The sequence below is a fragment of the Lepidochelys olivacea genome, assembly GCF_965140295.1.
Source record: "Lepidochelys olivacea isolate rLepOli2 genome assembly, chromosome: 3".
Taxonomy (NCBI): Eukaryota; Metazoa; Chordata; order Testudines; family Cheloniidae; genus Lepidochelys; species Lepidochelys olivacea.
The window spans coordinates 127,816,620-127,832,627 of record NC_140413.1 but is presented as its reverse complement, the minus strand read 5'-3'; positions in this window follow the sequence as shown (position 1 = coordinate 127,832,627).

Below are 16,008 nucleotides of genomic sequence, written 5' to 3'. Positions count from 1 at the left end.
GAAAGGGTTGTCTTATCTGTGACATCTTGAATTGGTTCTGATCTTCTAGGTGAAAGACTTTTTTTTATTTTAAAAACAGGTAATTCTGCTTATTCCAGTGAAGTGAAGATGTATTATTTTCACTTGTGGGTTATCATCTATCATTTTACAGCTGGCCTCAGGTGAAATTTGTAAGGCCCTTGTGCCAAAACAATTCACGTTCTCCTTGACCATAAATAGGAGTAATTTATGTCTTTAGCAGAGTTTGAAGCAGACCTAGTCTTTACTGTCACGAAAGTGTTTGTAGAAAATCATATTCCCTATAGGGGAATTGTTTAAAAAAACCCATCATACTGAAGCCCATAAAATTATCAGTGTAAATATAAATTTTGAAGAAAGATTTTTCTTCTTCTACTCAACTGTATAGAAATTACATATGCTGTATAAACTAGGTATGTGTGTTAGACATGGGCTTCAGCTGCCTAGGTCTGATCCATATTTGAATCTGAACAATCCAAAGTTCAGGGGTATTTGAAACTGTATTTTGATTTGAACCCAACTCAAAATATTTTCCGCAGAATCTGAAATCACTCACATCATCTCTTATGCTGGAATGGTTAGCACAGGCCTCCTCAAATTTATCCACCTAAAGGTAGCATTTAGTTGCACCTTGTGGTCCATGTGTAATTTCAGAACGTAGCTGAATTTTACTGCCTGCACCATCTGACACTTGGCGTTACATGTCTGTCTTTCTAGGTGCTTCTAAGCTGCTTTTTATCCCTTCCAGAAAGGCTGCCTCTGTCTACCTTTCCTGTAGTAATACACTGGCTGTTTGTATATAAGCAAGCATATTATAGTGCCTGATCACAGAGAAGATCAGAGACTTACTACTAGTGTGTGCTTTATGATTTCTCCTTCAGTTTACCTGGTAGAGATCCGCAGCTTTTTGGAGCTGAAGGCTCAGGGTTTCAGTTTCAGTCCCAGTTTCCTCTGTACATGTGTAAGTTGCATAATAATTTCATCTGTCTGCATCATATGGTTACACCATTGACTGTAAGCACGTAGTCATGTTCCAAATATCTAGCATGACAACCTGGCCAAGCTAGGACAGGTGAAAAAAATAGCAACTCCTATTCATCTTTGTGAAACAGTGCCACACCTTTTGAATAACTTGTATGGCGACACTGTTTCTTTGCCATCAGCAGATTACCTTCCATTGTGGGACATCAGTTTATTATCGTAGTTCCAAATCTTCATGTGATGGGTTTGGGAGGTGCTATAGCTGCATGATCTCTCTCTATTGTTGCTACATTTAACAAAACGATAAGGCTGTATTTGCTCCTAAGCTAATTTAGGGGGCAAGTTATTATCAACTGTGATCTAGGCTACATTTAATGAGTGCAAGTCTCGTGCATTAGTCTGTGTAACTGGGGAGAAAGGCACCAAACAACGCTCAGTAGCCAAGGAGCTTTGAAAAAGTGCTGCTGTCTCTATGTCCTTGCAAGTGTGAGGGACTCGCCCCTGGGGCTCCTCCTGCTGGTGTCCTGGGAATTAGCTCTACTTCCAGCCTTGGAGCGCCCTCTGCAGGCCGGTGTCCCGCTTATGCCAGGCCCCCGTGTCCCTTCCGGATCCGGTGCCCCTTGTACACCGGGGTGCTGCCCCCCCATAGTAACCCCTCACTTGCAAGGTCTCCCCACCCAGGGTTCCCCCACCCCCTAGCCCCACCTCACCTCACCTCAGTCTTTGGCTACTGCCCAGTCACTATCTAGCCCCCGTTCACTGGGGCTGACTGCAGTATATAAGCCACTCATCACAGGCAAGGGGGGTTTGGACCGGCTGCCTCTACCTACCCGAAGGCTGCCCCCTACAACCCCAGTACCTAACTGGCCTTTGACTAGGCCGCAGCCTAGGGGGTTTCCATGCTGGAGCTCCCTAGCTCCCTTGGCCTTCCCCCAACCCTGCTCCACTCTAGGCACTTGGTTAGGCTCCCCAGCAGCCAGGACCTACTCTCTCTACAGGCAGAGAGAGTCTGTTTGGACTCCTGGCTCGCAGCCTCTTATAGGGGCCAGCTGGGCCTGATTGGGGTGTGGCCCTAGCTGTTGCTGCCTTTCCCAAATCAGCCCAGGCTTCTTGTCCCCAGCCACAGCCCTCTCCGGGGCTGTTCTAAGCCCCTCAGGGCAGGAACGGTGTCTACCCCACTACAGTCCCTTATACAGGTGATACAAGGATAAACCTTACAGAGAGATAGAGAAAATAAGGCTGAGATAGGTGACTTGCCCAAGGTCACAAATTTAGTCTGGGGCAGAGCTGACGCTAGAATGCAGAGCCCCAATCCCTAGTGCCATGGTCTGGATATACTGGGTCACATTCTGCTCTCCGTTACACCAGGGTAAATCTCGAATAACTTCACTGTCTTCTGCTTTGCATTGTGTTGGCCTCCATGACCAACATAGGTTTTTTAATGAGGTTTTCCACTGGTAGCAGGTTCCTGTAAGCTTCCTGGATGTACACGTACTGTCAGATATTGACTCAGTTGACTCTGGGACAAAAAAACCAAACCAAACAAACAAAAAACTGTTGCAAGCCAAGCCCTCACTTACTACAGGCTGTTCCACCCAGGCAGGCCCAGGGTGTCATCTTTATTTTATGCCCTGGTAGTGGAGTATGTTGGTGCTGCTTTTCAGATAGAGAGCTGGGTCACAATGATGGGGAAGTGAGCTATCGAGTCTTTACTGGCAGTGTTAGAAGTATGCTATATAAAACTCACTGATAGCTTTGCCATTCATGAGTAATGCAGCCATCCTTAACTCATGCTAAGAAAGCCATTGTACAACACCATCACCTAACGCATGTATAAAAATTCTAACAATGGCTGGATCTGTACTTCTCCAAAGTTCCAGGAAAGAGGTTGAATGTGGTACTCATATCGAGGCCCATCTCTGGTACATACAAATTATGCCCCCACAGCAATTCTTTCCTTCCTAACCCATTCCACCTGTGCAGTTCCATATCCTCGTTCACTCCCACCAATATCTGCTCCATTCATTTTACTGAGATTCCCCTCCCACGTGCACCTGCAAATCCCTTGGATCGCCTCTCCCAATTGTCTCCATGCCTTTCAGTTGTTTTCTTTTACTTACCATGACTTTTAAAGAGCTTCCCATCTAGCCTCACCATAGGCAGAGAATTCACCAGCAAGACTCTCCTGCTCTGTCAGCATTCTGTGAGGTAAGAATTCAATTGACTCGGGGCCAGAAACCATATGTGAGCCCAGCCCTTGCTTGTGTGCTTCCACCCACACTGTCATCGCTGCTGTTTCATGCTCTGCTACGAGTTGCCTTAGTGTTGATCACCAGAAAATACACCAGGCCTTCATTTAATATCTATTCTTATCTGATCTAGATGATGTTGGACTGTGCAGATATAGGTCTCTTTTTGTCATCCCCTCGGAATTAGATTCTATTCATGCCAATGAAAGAGATGGTTAGCTACACAAGTCACTGACAACAGTGGGGATATGATGAGGATACACCTGGCTTTGAGACCCTTTTTCCTGGGCCCTCACAGCATGTGGATCCTCAGTCCATCACTAGGAGACTCTCTCCTCCTTTAGTGATCCATCAGGTAGCTCTCCTTCAGCCAACTCTCCTTAAATGGCTCCTTTTTTCTGTGAAGTCTCCCCCAGACATGGGGGATGCCGCCCATTTGACTCTAAGCCGAGGTGCCATACTTTCAGCACACCACCAGCAGGACAGACTCAAGGTGGCAGTATCCATTCAAAGACATTCAACCCTTTTGGTAGCAGAATTTCCTCCATTCTGTCCCAACAGCACATTCCTCCTTCTTGTTCTTCACCCCCATTTCCCATTCTCCATTGACAGGGTTTCCCCATGAGTTCATGCACTTTCACAGGCTGCATTAGCTGGTTGAACACATGGCCAACCAAGGTTGGGTGGACACCATTTGAATATATCCTCCTCTGCCAAATCCTTAACACAACCACCACCACCCTTTTTACAAGAAAGACTAATACACTAAACTGCTTTATTTTATGGGGAAGGAGAGAGGAACTTTGCTCCTCTTCCTTGTGGGAACTGAGGTACTGTAAGTTTAAATTCAGAAAAATGAATGCAGGCACAAATACCTTAGAAGTATTATTAATACATACTTATTATACAAACACATGGCAAGAGGACATGAGGAAGGACTTGGGTGTGTTTGCAGGCAACTCTATAAAAATAAAACAAAATTATCATTGTTTGACAATGTTCCTGTTAGTGACAGGTGAACTTACGAAGCAAAGGTTCGGATAAACATGAAAAGGTTGATCTAGAAAGTCTACAAAACTCTGATGGAAGATTCTTGACACCTGACTTTCTTAACAAAATTTCAGGCACTTCTTGCTTCCAGCTGTGTTGCAAACAGGAAATACCATCACCATGTAAAGAAAGGAAAAAGCAATGAAACAAAACTTTGAGACACTAGAGAAGCTTGAGAGTCTGGTTTTTGGATGAATGCTTAGGCCAGTCTCCTGAAGTTGCCCACTCATATTTAGTTTCTATAGCCATCACACTTACACAACACCATCAGCAAGTTCCAGTACTCCCATAGCCCAGCGTTAATTCTCTTTTTCATGGAGCACACAGTTATAAATCCCTTCCCTCTACTTAAACAAGCCTGTATATCTACCGAGTTGAGAATGGCCCTGTAGAATAGCTGAAGGACTCCTAACACACAGCACTCCCGTGGGAAATAATTGTTCACATTTACAATTTCTAGATGCTTTACACAAAGATTAACTAGTTGATCTTTTCAACACTTTTGGAAAGCAAGTAGATATTATGAACCCTGCTTACAGATTTGAGGAAGAATCAAAGTTATTTACTCAAGACTGTCGAGCAAGGATATGAATCCTGTGATCAGTCCACTAAGGTGCACCTTTCACATAGCCACATGTTACTTTTCCCCCAACTACATATCATTTTGAAATATTCATCACTATGGACAAAAAAAAAATTGTACTCCATACATCTGTGGTCCAAAATGACCAGAGCAGTTGTCAGGGCCCTCTGGACTCTGAATATCACCAATGCTTCATTACTGATCTGGACACTGAATGAAATCAGTCATCCTAAGAAAGACACATTTTCAAACTGCATCTGTTTGCCTAGAAGAAAAAAAATATGAAATATTCTGTGTAATCATTCTCCTGAAAACACAGCTCCTGTCAGCTTATATTATATGTGAGTTACAAGCCAAACTTAGACCCACAGATTTTAAAAGAGACCAAAACCCCATGAAGCCTATAGAACGTTAGCAGAATGGAACCCAAAATACTAAGCAATCTAGCTAGGGGAAAAACAACGCTTGTCCTCAAGAGTTGCATTCTATACGAACAAGAAAGAAAATATAGATCACTTACAATGCTAAATGAAAGCAACACAATCCCCAATGAAGAAAGCAAAGAGCATATTAGAGTAAATCTCAAAGGAAAAACAGCAGACGTCAGTCAAGAAGTCACAGAAATATGAACAACAATTAGCATTTTCCCCACTTGTCACCATTCTTCACACATACTTGGTTTCTTTGATTGCATCCATGCTGAAAATGTTAGGCATTTCTAGCACCAGTGCAGCTCCACCACTGCTAACAATGGTAAGAGTGCTAACATAGGAAAACCATAGAACATAGCTCATCTAACCATGTTCAGAACAGATCTCGACAACGATAGTATAAAGTTGCCTGCAGCCAGTCTACACTAACAATCCCATTGTTGCTAGCCCTGGTTTTAGGACAAATGCCTAATTTTCTGGGGACTGGACTCTCCAATCTGTTCTGCCACTTTGAGCTGACCAGGTGGCACAGAATGGGTGGATTTTGGCTGTAGCTGGCCAGAGCAGAATTCCCTTTCACACAATCAAAATATCAGGGTTGGAAGGGACCTGAGGAGGTCATCTAGTCCAACCCCCTGCTCAAAGCAGGACCAATCCCCAACTAAATCATCCCAGCCAGGGCTTTGTCAAGCCTGACCTTAAAAACCTTTCCAACATAGGAACTTTCCACTGGCATAACTGGTGCCGGGTCCTGTGCCAGCTGCCCCTCCTCCCCATAACATAGGGGGAAAGAGGGGCAAATGGTATAGCAGAGCTCCCCTACATCTATCCTTCACCTGCATAAGGTCCCGTAGAGGCCTTTCACCAGTGGCACAAGTTACAGCAGCTAGGGGTGTGCTCTAAGTTTTGCCAGGCTTGGTTGGCACAGGATCAAGGGCTGCAATCGCTCCTTGTGGCCACCACTCTCCACTTTTCCTGAGCTCCCCTTGGATGCAGTTGTCCTCACCATTGAGGCCTCACCACAGACAATGCCATTCTTGCCTAAAACCAAAGTATGTTGGGCAGAAAGTTCTAAGTGTCTTGAATGGTCACTGAGAGGCTGGCTATTTTACTTCCACTCCTTCGCTTTGCTGGTTGGAATCAGACATACCCAGATGTTTGTGCCTTTGCCACCATTTAGTGGATGACCTAGAAAGTAGATAAGCACCTTTATGTGACTCCCAACTAATGGGAACACGTGTTAGCATAAAATGCAGAGACTTGTGGTTCTGGAGAGGAAGGGTCACATGTTTTGTTTCACATGCTACAAGTAAGCAATTTAACTGGTGACCATGGCATCTGTGTTTGTTATACAACTAAATAAAATGTGAATTCCATGCGCACCGATGTCATTTGTGTCTTCAGATTGAGCCATCATCAGTGTTAGCTAAGGGAGTGAAACTGGGTTCTAATCAGGTTTAGATAGGTGCTCTTGAAAATTTTACCCTCTAACTGAAAATCAGTGGAACGTAGCTGGCTCTGTGCCCGTTGCTCTTGAAAATGGGACAAAGGTACTTTTGAACGTTTTACCTAGAAAGATTTTCTTCAGCTTTGAAAAACAGACTCAGCTGCTCTACAGGCAAGTTTTAAAAAAAGCAACGGTTGTTGTCTTTCTTCACTGAAGAACTATTTGAGTAGAAGGATTATGTAGCTGGGGCTACTTAGATTGAAAGGGCAGAGACTTTGTTTTCATATAAGTCCCCAACATACGACATTTCCTTGTTTCCTGAGACTGGCATTTCAAGGATTAACAGTCACGCTTAAACTCTTGGATGACCCAGTGTAGCCAACCACGGAGCTTGCTTCTCTTTCCCTTCTCCCACCCCATCTCAAAGGAAAGGATGGATTTTTACTTGTTTAATATTTAATGACGCCTCTCTAAAGAAGTTTCAGCCCAACAGAAATACAAGCCTTAAGCACAGAACAACACTGCAGTGTTTGGACTATTTCGTCTGACCAATTAATCTTATTTTGTGAGAGATTGGGCAGCTTCGGCAGGGTGTTGAGCATCATCAAGTCCCACTGAAGCCCAAGGGAATAGAGGATATTCAGCACCTTGCAGGAAACGCTGAGCAGCTTGCAAGATTAGACCCTAACGTAGTACAAAAAGAAGGGATGATCGAAGATAACGATTCTTGGTAATCAGTATCCCACAGCTGATCTATTTTACAAGAGTTCCCCCCCTCTACCCTCATTGTATTATGGACTTTTCTCTTTTAGGATAGAAGGCACCGTAGACATGTACAGTATTTTCCCGGGACGTCTGGAGTTGTTGATTCAGCATGGAAGGGATGGGTGGTAATGTGTCAGGAAGCTGTCTGGCAGACGCGTGTATAGACCTTTGTTTTGTAATTTAGACAAGCTGCCTGGTGGGTCTGCCATATGTAGCAGTCTCCCCGTCAGCCTGGAATGTGATGTGTTAATGTCTGACACTGACTTGTTCTTTGCTTTCACCAGAAGCAAGAAAGCTCTGGCCAGGCCAGAGCCCTTTAAAGGGAATTTTCCACTCCTCCAGTTCTTTCCTCAGCTGTGCCTTGGCCTACCATACAGCCACTAGAAGCCTCAGAGGAGAATAGAATTGTTCTTTATCAAACTCAAGTCTTCTCTTCTCCCTAGATTTGTTAGAAATATTTGGAATATGACAGGCTTTTCCACATTCAAAGTACTGAAGGTTTTCTTTCTAGCACCAATGCTTCCATTGTAATAAACAAGCCAGCTGATGACTCTGCTAAAGAATCAGAACCCACATGCCATTTGTATATGTTAAATTAATGTTTGATTTACTAGTAATCATTTGAAAAGAAATAGAAAACACTACATATTTGCCTAAGCCAGCACATACATCTCATAATAGGTGTTGTAACCTTTATGCAGCATACACACAATACAGAACCTAGTCTATATTTCTTCATCTGTCTCACCCAGCATTGTACAACAGTTAACTTTCATGATGATCAAAATCTTTTTTCCCCCCAATAAAGCATTCCAGATTAAAATTGGCAGGGAAACCCCCATTCTCCCAAACCTACAAATCAAAACAACCTCAGTGGTCTTAAATTTGTGATGTTCTAAATTGATTAAGATCTCATGGGTTTGAATCAGTTTTTCAGGACTCGCCACACAGATCTGTGCTCCCTCAGATCTGTCTGCTATAAAATGTATCATTATTATTTGTATTGCAGTATTGCAGCATCACCCCAGTCAAGGGTCAGGGCCTCAATTTGTTAGGCACCGTACACACATAACAAAAAGACGGTCCCTGCCCCAGAGAACTTACAGCCTTTGCATACTGGAGGGTGAAATGGATCACCTCTGATCAATCTTTCAGAAAGGTCCCCAGAAAACAGACTTCATAGCTGTCTCAAACCCTGAGAGCTTCCCGAATGGCAGATCTAGCCCATTTCTATAGAACAGGAGAAAGTACGTTGAGCAGGAGTGTGTATGTATGTATGTGCGGGGGGTGGTTACACAAATTTCACAAGAGCAATTCTGTGGCAGGGTGAGATTTGATTTATTCTTTGGCCTTCTGTACAGTACAGGATAAGAGTGTGTTTAAACATGCATGTGAACAACCAAGTTAGATGTTACAATGTTGACCGCAAGTTAATGGTCAGGGTAGACCAGGACAAATCATGTTCAGCATCATGTTAATTAATTGTAATCAAAGCCTGTTGGAACCAAGGTTTATTCCTGATTGGCTGACCTGATGCTGACTGTTATGGGGTCTACCCTGACGACGTATGGCTTCCTACGTTACATGACCCTTCCCCAGAAGGAATGATTCACAAGAGGATATATGGTATGTATGGTAGGAGAAAGGACCGACCTTATTTGCTCTTTGCAATTTCCTCTCTCAGAAGTGGTTCTGTTGGCGGCGCTTATCAGTGGAGATGCTGTCAGAGGCTGTGAGGCTTTATTAGAACATCAGAGTGATCATTATTTTTACTCCTTCTTCAAAGACCTCTTTACAATGAAACCCTGTGAAGTTTTCCCCTTTTGAAGATCTTTCCTGTCAGGAGGTTCACATCCAATGTTCTCTCAAACCACAAAACCCTTTCCCCATGACACAATGTTAGGCTGCATAGACTCCATGTGATAAACATGTTGCATATTGCAGAACTATGAGTCAAATGGATGCAGTGGAAGAGAGGAGAAATGTGGGGGTAAGAGATCTACTCTTCTCTCCTTTGTTTCTTGGGGGTGGAGGTGGGGACTCCCTGTAAACATTCACAAAGCTGCCTCATTATCCTCCTTCAAATCCCTCCTTAAAACTCTCCTTTGACATGCTGCCTAAAAAAAACTCGACAATGGTTAGGCTGCTGGTGTGCCAGCCATGTTGGCCAAAATTATCTCATTATTCCCTCGCACGTCCCTGTCTGTCTGTATCCATCTCTTGTCTCTTATCTTCTTCTTCAATTGTAAGCTCTTTGGGGGCAGGGACAATCTTTTGTTCTGTTTTTGTACAGCACCTAGCACAATGGGTCCTGGTCCTCGACTGGGGCTCATAGGCCCTATGGTAATACAATTAATTAATAATACAGTACAATCCACAGATCAATCAGATGCTCCCAATTTGGTTTTAACTCATAGAATCATAGAAATGTAGGACTGGAAGGGACCTTGAGAGGTCATCTAGTCCAGTCTCTGCACTAAGCCAGGACTAAGTATTAACTAGACCATCCCTGACAGTCTAACCTGTTCTTAAAAGCCTCCAATGATGAAGATTGCACAACCTCTCTAGGTAATTTGTTCCAGTGCTTAACAACCCTGACAGTTAGGCAGTTTTTCCTAATGCCCAACCTAAACCTCCCTTGCTGCAATTTAAACCCATTACTTCTTGTCCTGTCCTCAGTGATTAAGGAGAATATTTTATCACCCTCCTCTTTATAACATTTCTCCAGTTTGTCAAGAACATTTTGAATTCTAACTCTGACCTCCAAAGTGCTGGCAAACTGAATATTGTCCACAAACTTTATAACCATACTTTCCATGCCAATATCCAAATCATTTATGAAGATATTAAATAGAACTGGACCCACGACAGATTCCTGTGGGAATACACTTGATATGCCTGCCAGCTTGTGAACCATTGATAAACGCCCTTTGAATATTATTTTCCAATCAGATGTGCACTCATCTTATAGTAGGTTCGTCTAGGCTATTTTCCCTAGTTTGCTTCTGAGAAGGTCATGTGAGACAGTATCAAAAGCCCTACTAGAGTTGAGATATTTCACATCTACTACTTCTCCCCACCCACAACACTTGTTACCCTATCAAACAAGGATGTTAAGTTGGATTGACATGATTTGTTCTTGACAAAGCCATGTTCACTGTTACGTCTCACCTTATTTTCTAGGCAGGTGCTTGCACATTGGTTGCTTATTTGCTCCAATATCTTTCCAGGTACCGAAGTTAAGCTTACTGGTCTATAGTTCCCTGGGTTGTGCTTATTTCCCTTTTAATAGATAGGTACTATATTTGCCCCTCTCCAGTCCTCTGGGATTTTTTCTGTCCTCCTCAAGTTCTCAAAGATAATTGGTAATGGCTCAAAGCTCTCTTCAACCAGTTCCTTAAGTACTCTAGGATGGATTTTATCAGGCCCTGTGCCTTGAAGATATCTAATTTGTCTAGTTGTCTAGAAGATATCTAACTTGTTTTTTCCCTGTTTCAGTTCCAGGTCCTACCCCATTTACACTGATGTTCACTATGTTAGTCATCCAATCACTGCTAACCTTTTTGGTGAAAACTGGGGGATAAACAAACAAACAAACAAAACATTAACACTGGCCATTGCTGCATTTTCTGTTATTGTCTTTCCCTCCTCATTGAGTAATGGGCCTACTCGGTCCTTGGTTTTTCTCTTGCTTATGTATTTGTAAAATGTTTTCTTGTTACTCTTTATGTCCCTAACTAGTTTAATCTCATTTTGTATGTTGGCCTTTCTAACTTTGTCCCTACATGCTTGTGTTGGTTTTTTATATTCATCCTTCATAATTTGACAAGTTTCTATTTTTATATGACTCCGTTTTGAGTTTCAGGTTGTTTAACATCTCCTGGCTAAGCTGGGGTGGCCTCTTACCATACTTTCTATCTTTCCTGCATATTGGGATAGTTTGCTCTTGTGCCCTTAATAATGTCTCTTTAAAAAACTGCCAACTCTCCTGGACTCTTTTTTGTCCTCTTAGGCTTGATTCCCATAGGATCCTACAGACCAATTCTTTGAGTTTGCTAAAGTCTGCCTTCATGAAGTCCATTGTCTTTATTCTTCCTTTTTCCCTCCTACCATTCTGTAGTCCTGAATGCTATCATTTCATGATCACTTACACCCAAGTTGCTTCCTACCTTCAAATCTCAACCAGTTCCTCCCTGTTCGTCAGAATCAAAGCTAGAATAGTCTCCCCCTTAGTTGCTTTTCCATCTTCTGTAATAAAAAGTTGTCTCCAATGCATTCCAAGAACTTGTTGGATAATCCGTGCCCCACTGTAATTTTCCCAATAGATGTCTGGGTAGTTGAAATCCCCCCCACCAAGTCTTTTGTGCTTTGGATGAGTTTGTTAGATGTTTCAAAAAAAGCCTGATCCAACTCTCCTTCCTGGTTTGGTGTTCTATAGTAAACCCCGCACCATGACATCACCTCTCCTCACCCCCCCCCCCTTTAACCCCTTTTATTCTTACCCAGAGACTTTGAATTTTTCCAATATCTTTCCAAGTATCAAAGTTAAGCTGACTGGTCTATAATTCCCTGGGTTGTACTTATTTCCCTTTTCATAGATAGGTACTATATTTTCCCTTTTCTAGTCCTCTGGATTGCCTCCCACTTCTACCTTGACTTCTGTGCAAGTGTATATTTTTTTGATATACCAGGTAACACCTCCTCCCTTTTTCATTGCCTGTCCTTCCTGAACGAACTGTACCCTTCTTTACCAATATTTGCAGTCATCTGAATTATCCCACCAATCAGTGATGCCAGTTATGTCATAATTCACTAGTATTTCTAGTTCTTCCTGTTTGTTCCCTATAGTTCTTGTATAGTATACAGACATCTAAGATGTTCATTAGCCTTCCCTTCTATATTCCCCATTGTCTCTTCTTTGTCCTTGCTATGATTACACATGTTCCCCCCAGATTCTGACCCTTCACCCTGGTCTCCAGGTTCCGGACTTACCTGTGGGCTTTTGTCTCCTGTCCCTGTTGAACCTAGTTTAAAGCCCACCTCACTAGTTTAGCAGTCTGAATCCAAAGATAGTGTTCCCCTTCCCTGATAGGTGGACCCCATCTCTGCTCAACAGCATCCCATGGTCGAGGAAGCTGAAGCCCTCCTAGCAACATTAGGATGCGCAGCCATGGAGTTACCTCCAGGATGTGTCTGTCTCTGCCTGGCCCCTTACCCTTCACTGGACGTGTAGACATTACAATTCACCATTGTATTACACCTTGTGTAGCCACTTACATCAGTACAAAATGAGTATAGAGTAGGTATAAAATGATCCCTGCATTTTGTTGCCAGTAAAGATGGTTTAGCAACAAAACCTGATTCCAAACACCTCCAAAGTTCAAGAAAGATCAAATTCAAACTTCATGGTTGGCCCATATTTCAATAGTGAGACAAACAAATGTGCCAGCTCCATACAGCCCTGAAGTCTGAGGCATCTTGGATCCAGATCTGAACCCAAATTCTGCTGCTTAGGGTGTGTGTGTGTATCTCCAAGGTTTTCCACATCTGTAAGCCAATGGTTATGTTATTTCTACTGGGTGTTAGCTATAGATTTATGATGCAAACTATGCGTTTTGGTTTCCAAATTTATCTGGAGTAGACATATTTACAGTACATTTTATATGGCAACATTTAAGGATATATCCAATGCTATTCTGGGAAAAAGTCCTTAAGACTGACTCTAGCTGGCTGTGCTAGGGTGTAGAATGGTAAACAGAGAAGGAGACAGAAAAGGGAGCACCATTACTCAGACTCAGGCTGTAAACTGAGATCAACAGCAAGGGTATGCAAGGTTGGTCAGATTTGCACACAGCAGGAGGTGCTGCTGCTGATGTCAGTAAGAATTAGGATAGAGGCTTCAGCCAAGGGACAGAAAGATACCATAGATATTAAACACAAAATAGATAGTGTAAACAAAGCCTCAAGGAAAACACTCAGAGAAGTAGATTTTTCAGTTACTCAGTGCACAGGCAATGCATTGGGGTGAGGGTGGGGGGGGAAGAATAGGGGGTCACGTGCCAGATTTCTGCCTTCCCTTTAGTACAGAGTTTCCCAAAGTGTTTGAAAACCAACACCTCCTGCCAGAAGCCAGCTGATCGGAAGCTGGTGGGAGCCACTTGCCCCCCTCGGGCCCCTGGCTCTCCATGCTGTGGGAGCCAGGGTGCTGGCTGGCTGCCTGGCAGCCCTCCTTGCCAGGCTGCCTCTGCGCGGCCAGATGCTCCTCAGCTGGGTGGGCAGTACAGCTCCGAACTGCACCCCTGATGCGCTCTTGCCTCTCTGCCCAAGAAGCCCGGCTGCCATGAGCTGCTCCCCGAGGCGCTCACTCACTACTGCCCTGGCACTCCTGGCTCTGCTGCTGCTCCTCACGAGGGAAATGCACTTCAAGTTAAGATGTTTCAATTCTTGAGCTAAAATTAATTCTTTAAGCAAAAAATATTTGCAAGTGATTCATACTGTGGAAAGTTACAGTATTGAAACTGGAAAATCTATTTCACAGTGAAAAATAATTGTCTATTTAAACAGATATCATTATTTCAGTGTTATAATGAAAGCCGTAGATGCTTACAGTCATTAATATGTCTTGATCAAACATAAACGTCTTGATTTTTCAGCTCAAATGACCCGTGATGAGCTATTAATGTGAAGTTCTATAATGAGCATTGAGCTTCTCCTCAAGGTAATTGCTATTTCTTGTTTAATTGCTGAGTGTAAGGTCATACAAGTCACCTCATAATCAGAAGTGGTCATGTGTCCCGTCCCCACATTTAAATTGTGCTCCCTCCCACTATCAAGAGTTAACCATTGCTTCTGATTCAGTGTAAAGGTGGGGGGACACCACTGACTTCAAACAAGTTACTCCAAATTTACACCAGTGTAACTAAGAATAGAATTTGGCCCTTTGCTTCCACTCTCCCAGTTAATGCACTAGGATTTGGATTGGCGTTTCCTGTTAAGAGTAAAAGGAGTCACCCCAATAAATTACCCTCATCTGCACATCGGTAGGAGACTGAGAGCCCCTTGTCAACTAACAAAGTGCGCCATATACAAAATAAATGTAGCATGCTAATTATTCTCTACAATTGTCATTGATTTTTGTGTTCGTTTTGCACATTCTGTAACTAGGAAAGCTAATTTACTAATTTTTATAGTAAACATTAAAGCCTAAAATGGCTATTCAGGTCTATGCCCAAATGACATATTTGTCAATTCTGCAGGCAGATTCTACAGCATTCAAAGCTGGTTGCAACCTGGATGCTGTTTATTTCAGGCAATGTACAAATTTGTCTCCATAAACTGTATCCAAATGTGAGCTCTCTGGGTTACTGTAGCTGATAGAATTGTAAGCTTAGTGAATGCTCATGGAAATCTGATGGGTTATTTATAAGGACCTCCAATATAAATATTGATGAGCCACCTGCTCATCAAATTTGGACAGCATAGACACACTGTACCTGTGAACCAGAAATGTAAGAAGCTTAGCCAACAATTAAGCTCTTTGTATAATGAAAGGCAGTCTTTGGGACCTGCAAAGTCTGAAATCCTGGTTCCCTGATAAGTATAAGTGCCAAGGGGGGATGTAAAAGCTCAGCATGCTCTTCTTTTGCTCATTTACAAGTTTATTTCTGGCCTGTTTCCTGACAAAGACAGTTTACATTTGCAAGGCTGATTGCTAGGCTTGATTCCCCTGCCCCCCCAAATAAGTCATTGATTTTGGATGGTTTTCACCTACGGCCACCTAGGGATGGTCTTTGGAGTCTAAAAACCACAGGTCTCTAGCTGGATCAGTTAGCCTGCAGTCATATGAGACTGTGCCATCCAGACTGCTGGTGGTGGTGGCGGCATTAGAACCACTGGCAAGCTACCTCCCAGCCATCTGCATGTAGGCTCCAGTTTTCACCTTTTGAAGAGCAAAGAGATCATAGCAGAGGAATTTGGATTGTGCAGCTCTTGAAGCTGGAAGGCGGGAACTTGAAGCTGAGAAAAGTGTTAATTGTGCAAATAAACAAGTGAGAAATGAAGGCCCAAATGAGATCTCCCTTACAGCAATATACTCCTATTGGCTTTGACTGTGTTTCTTCTGATTTACACCAGCATGAGATAGTTCAGAATCCACCTGCTATTGAGTTGGAAGAAATACATTAGCCCTCACAGGTAGGTGTTTGTAAAAACCCTTCGTAGCTGCAGTTTGCTAGCACGAAATGAAGAACTCTGGAGCAAAATGTTGTGCATTCTTTTTATCTGTATAAAAGATAAAGATACTAGATATAGTAACTATCTATATTCAGAAGGGACTGTTAATCCTAGATTTCGATGCCAGACCCAATCTTGCACTCCGTAATCCCATTGATTTCCATCAATGGGAGATTGTTCTGAGTAGGGCTTGCAGGATTTTAAGAAGAGAGTAGCTTTACATTCCCAAGAGCCTGATTCTATTCTCTGTTG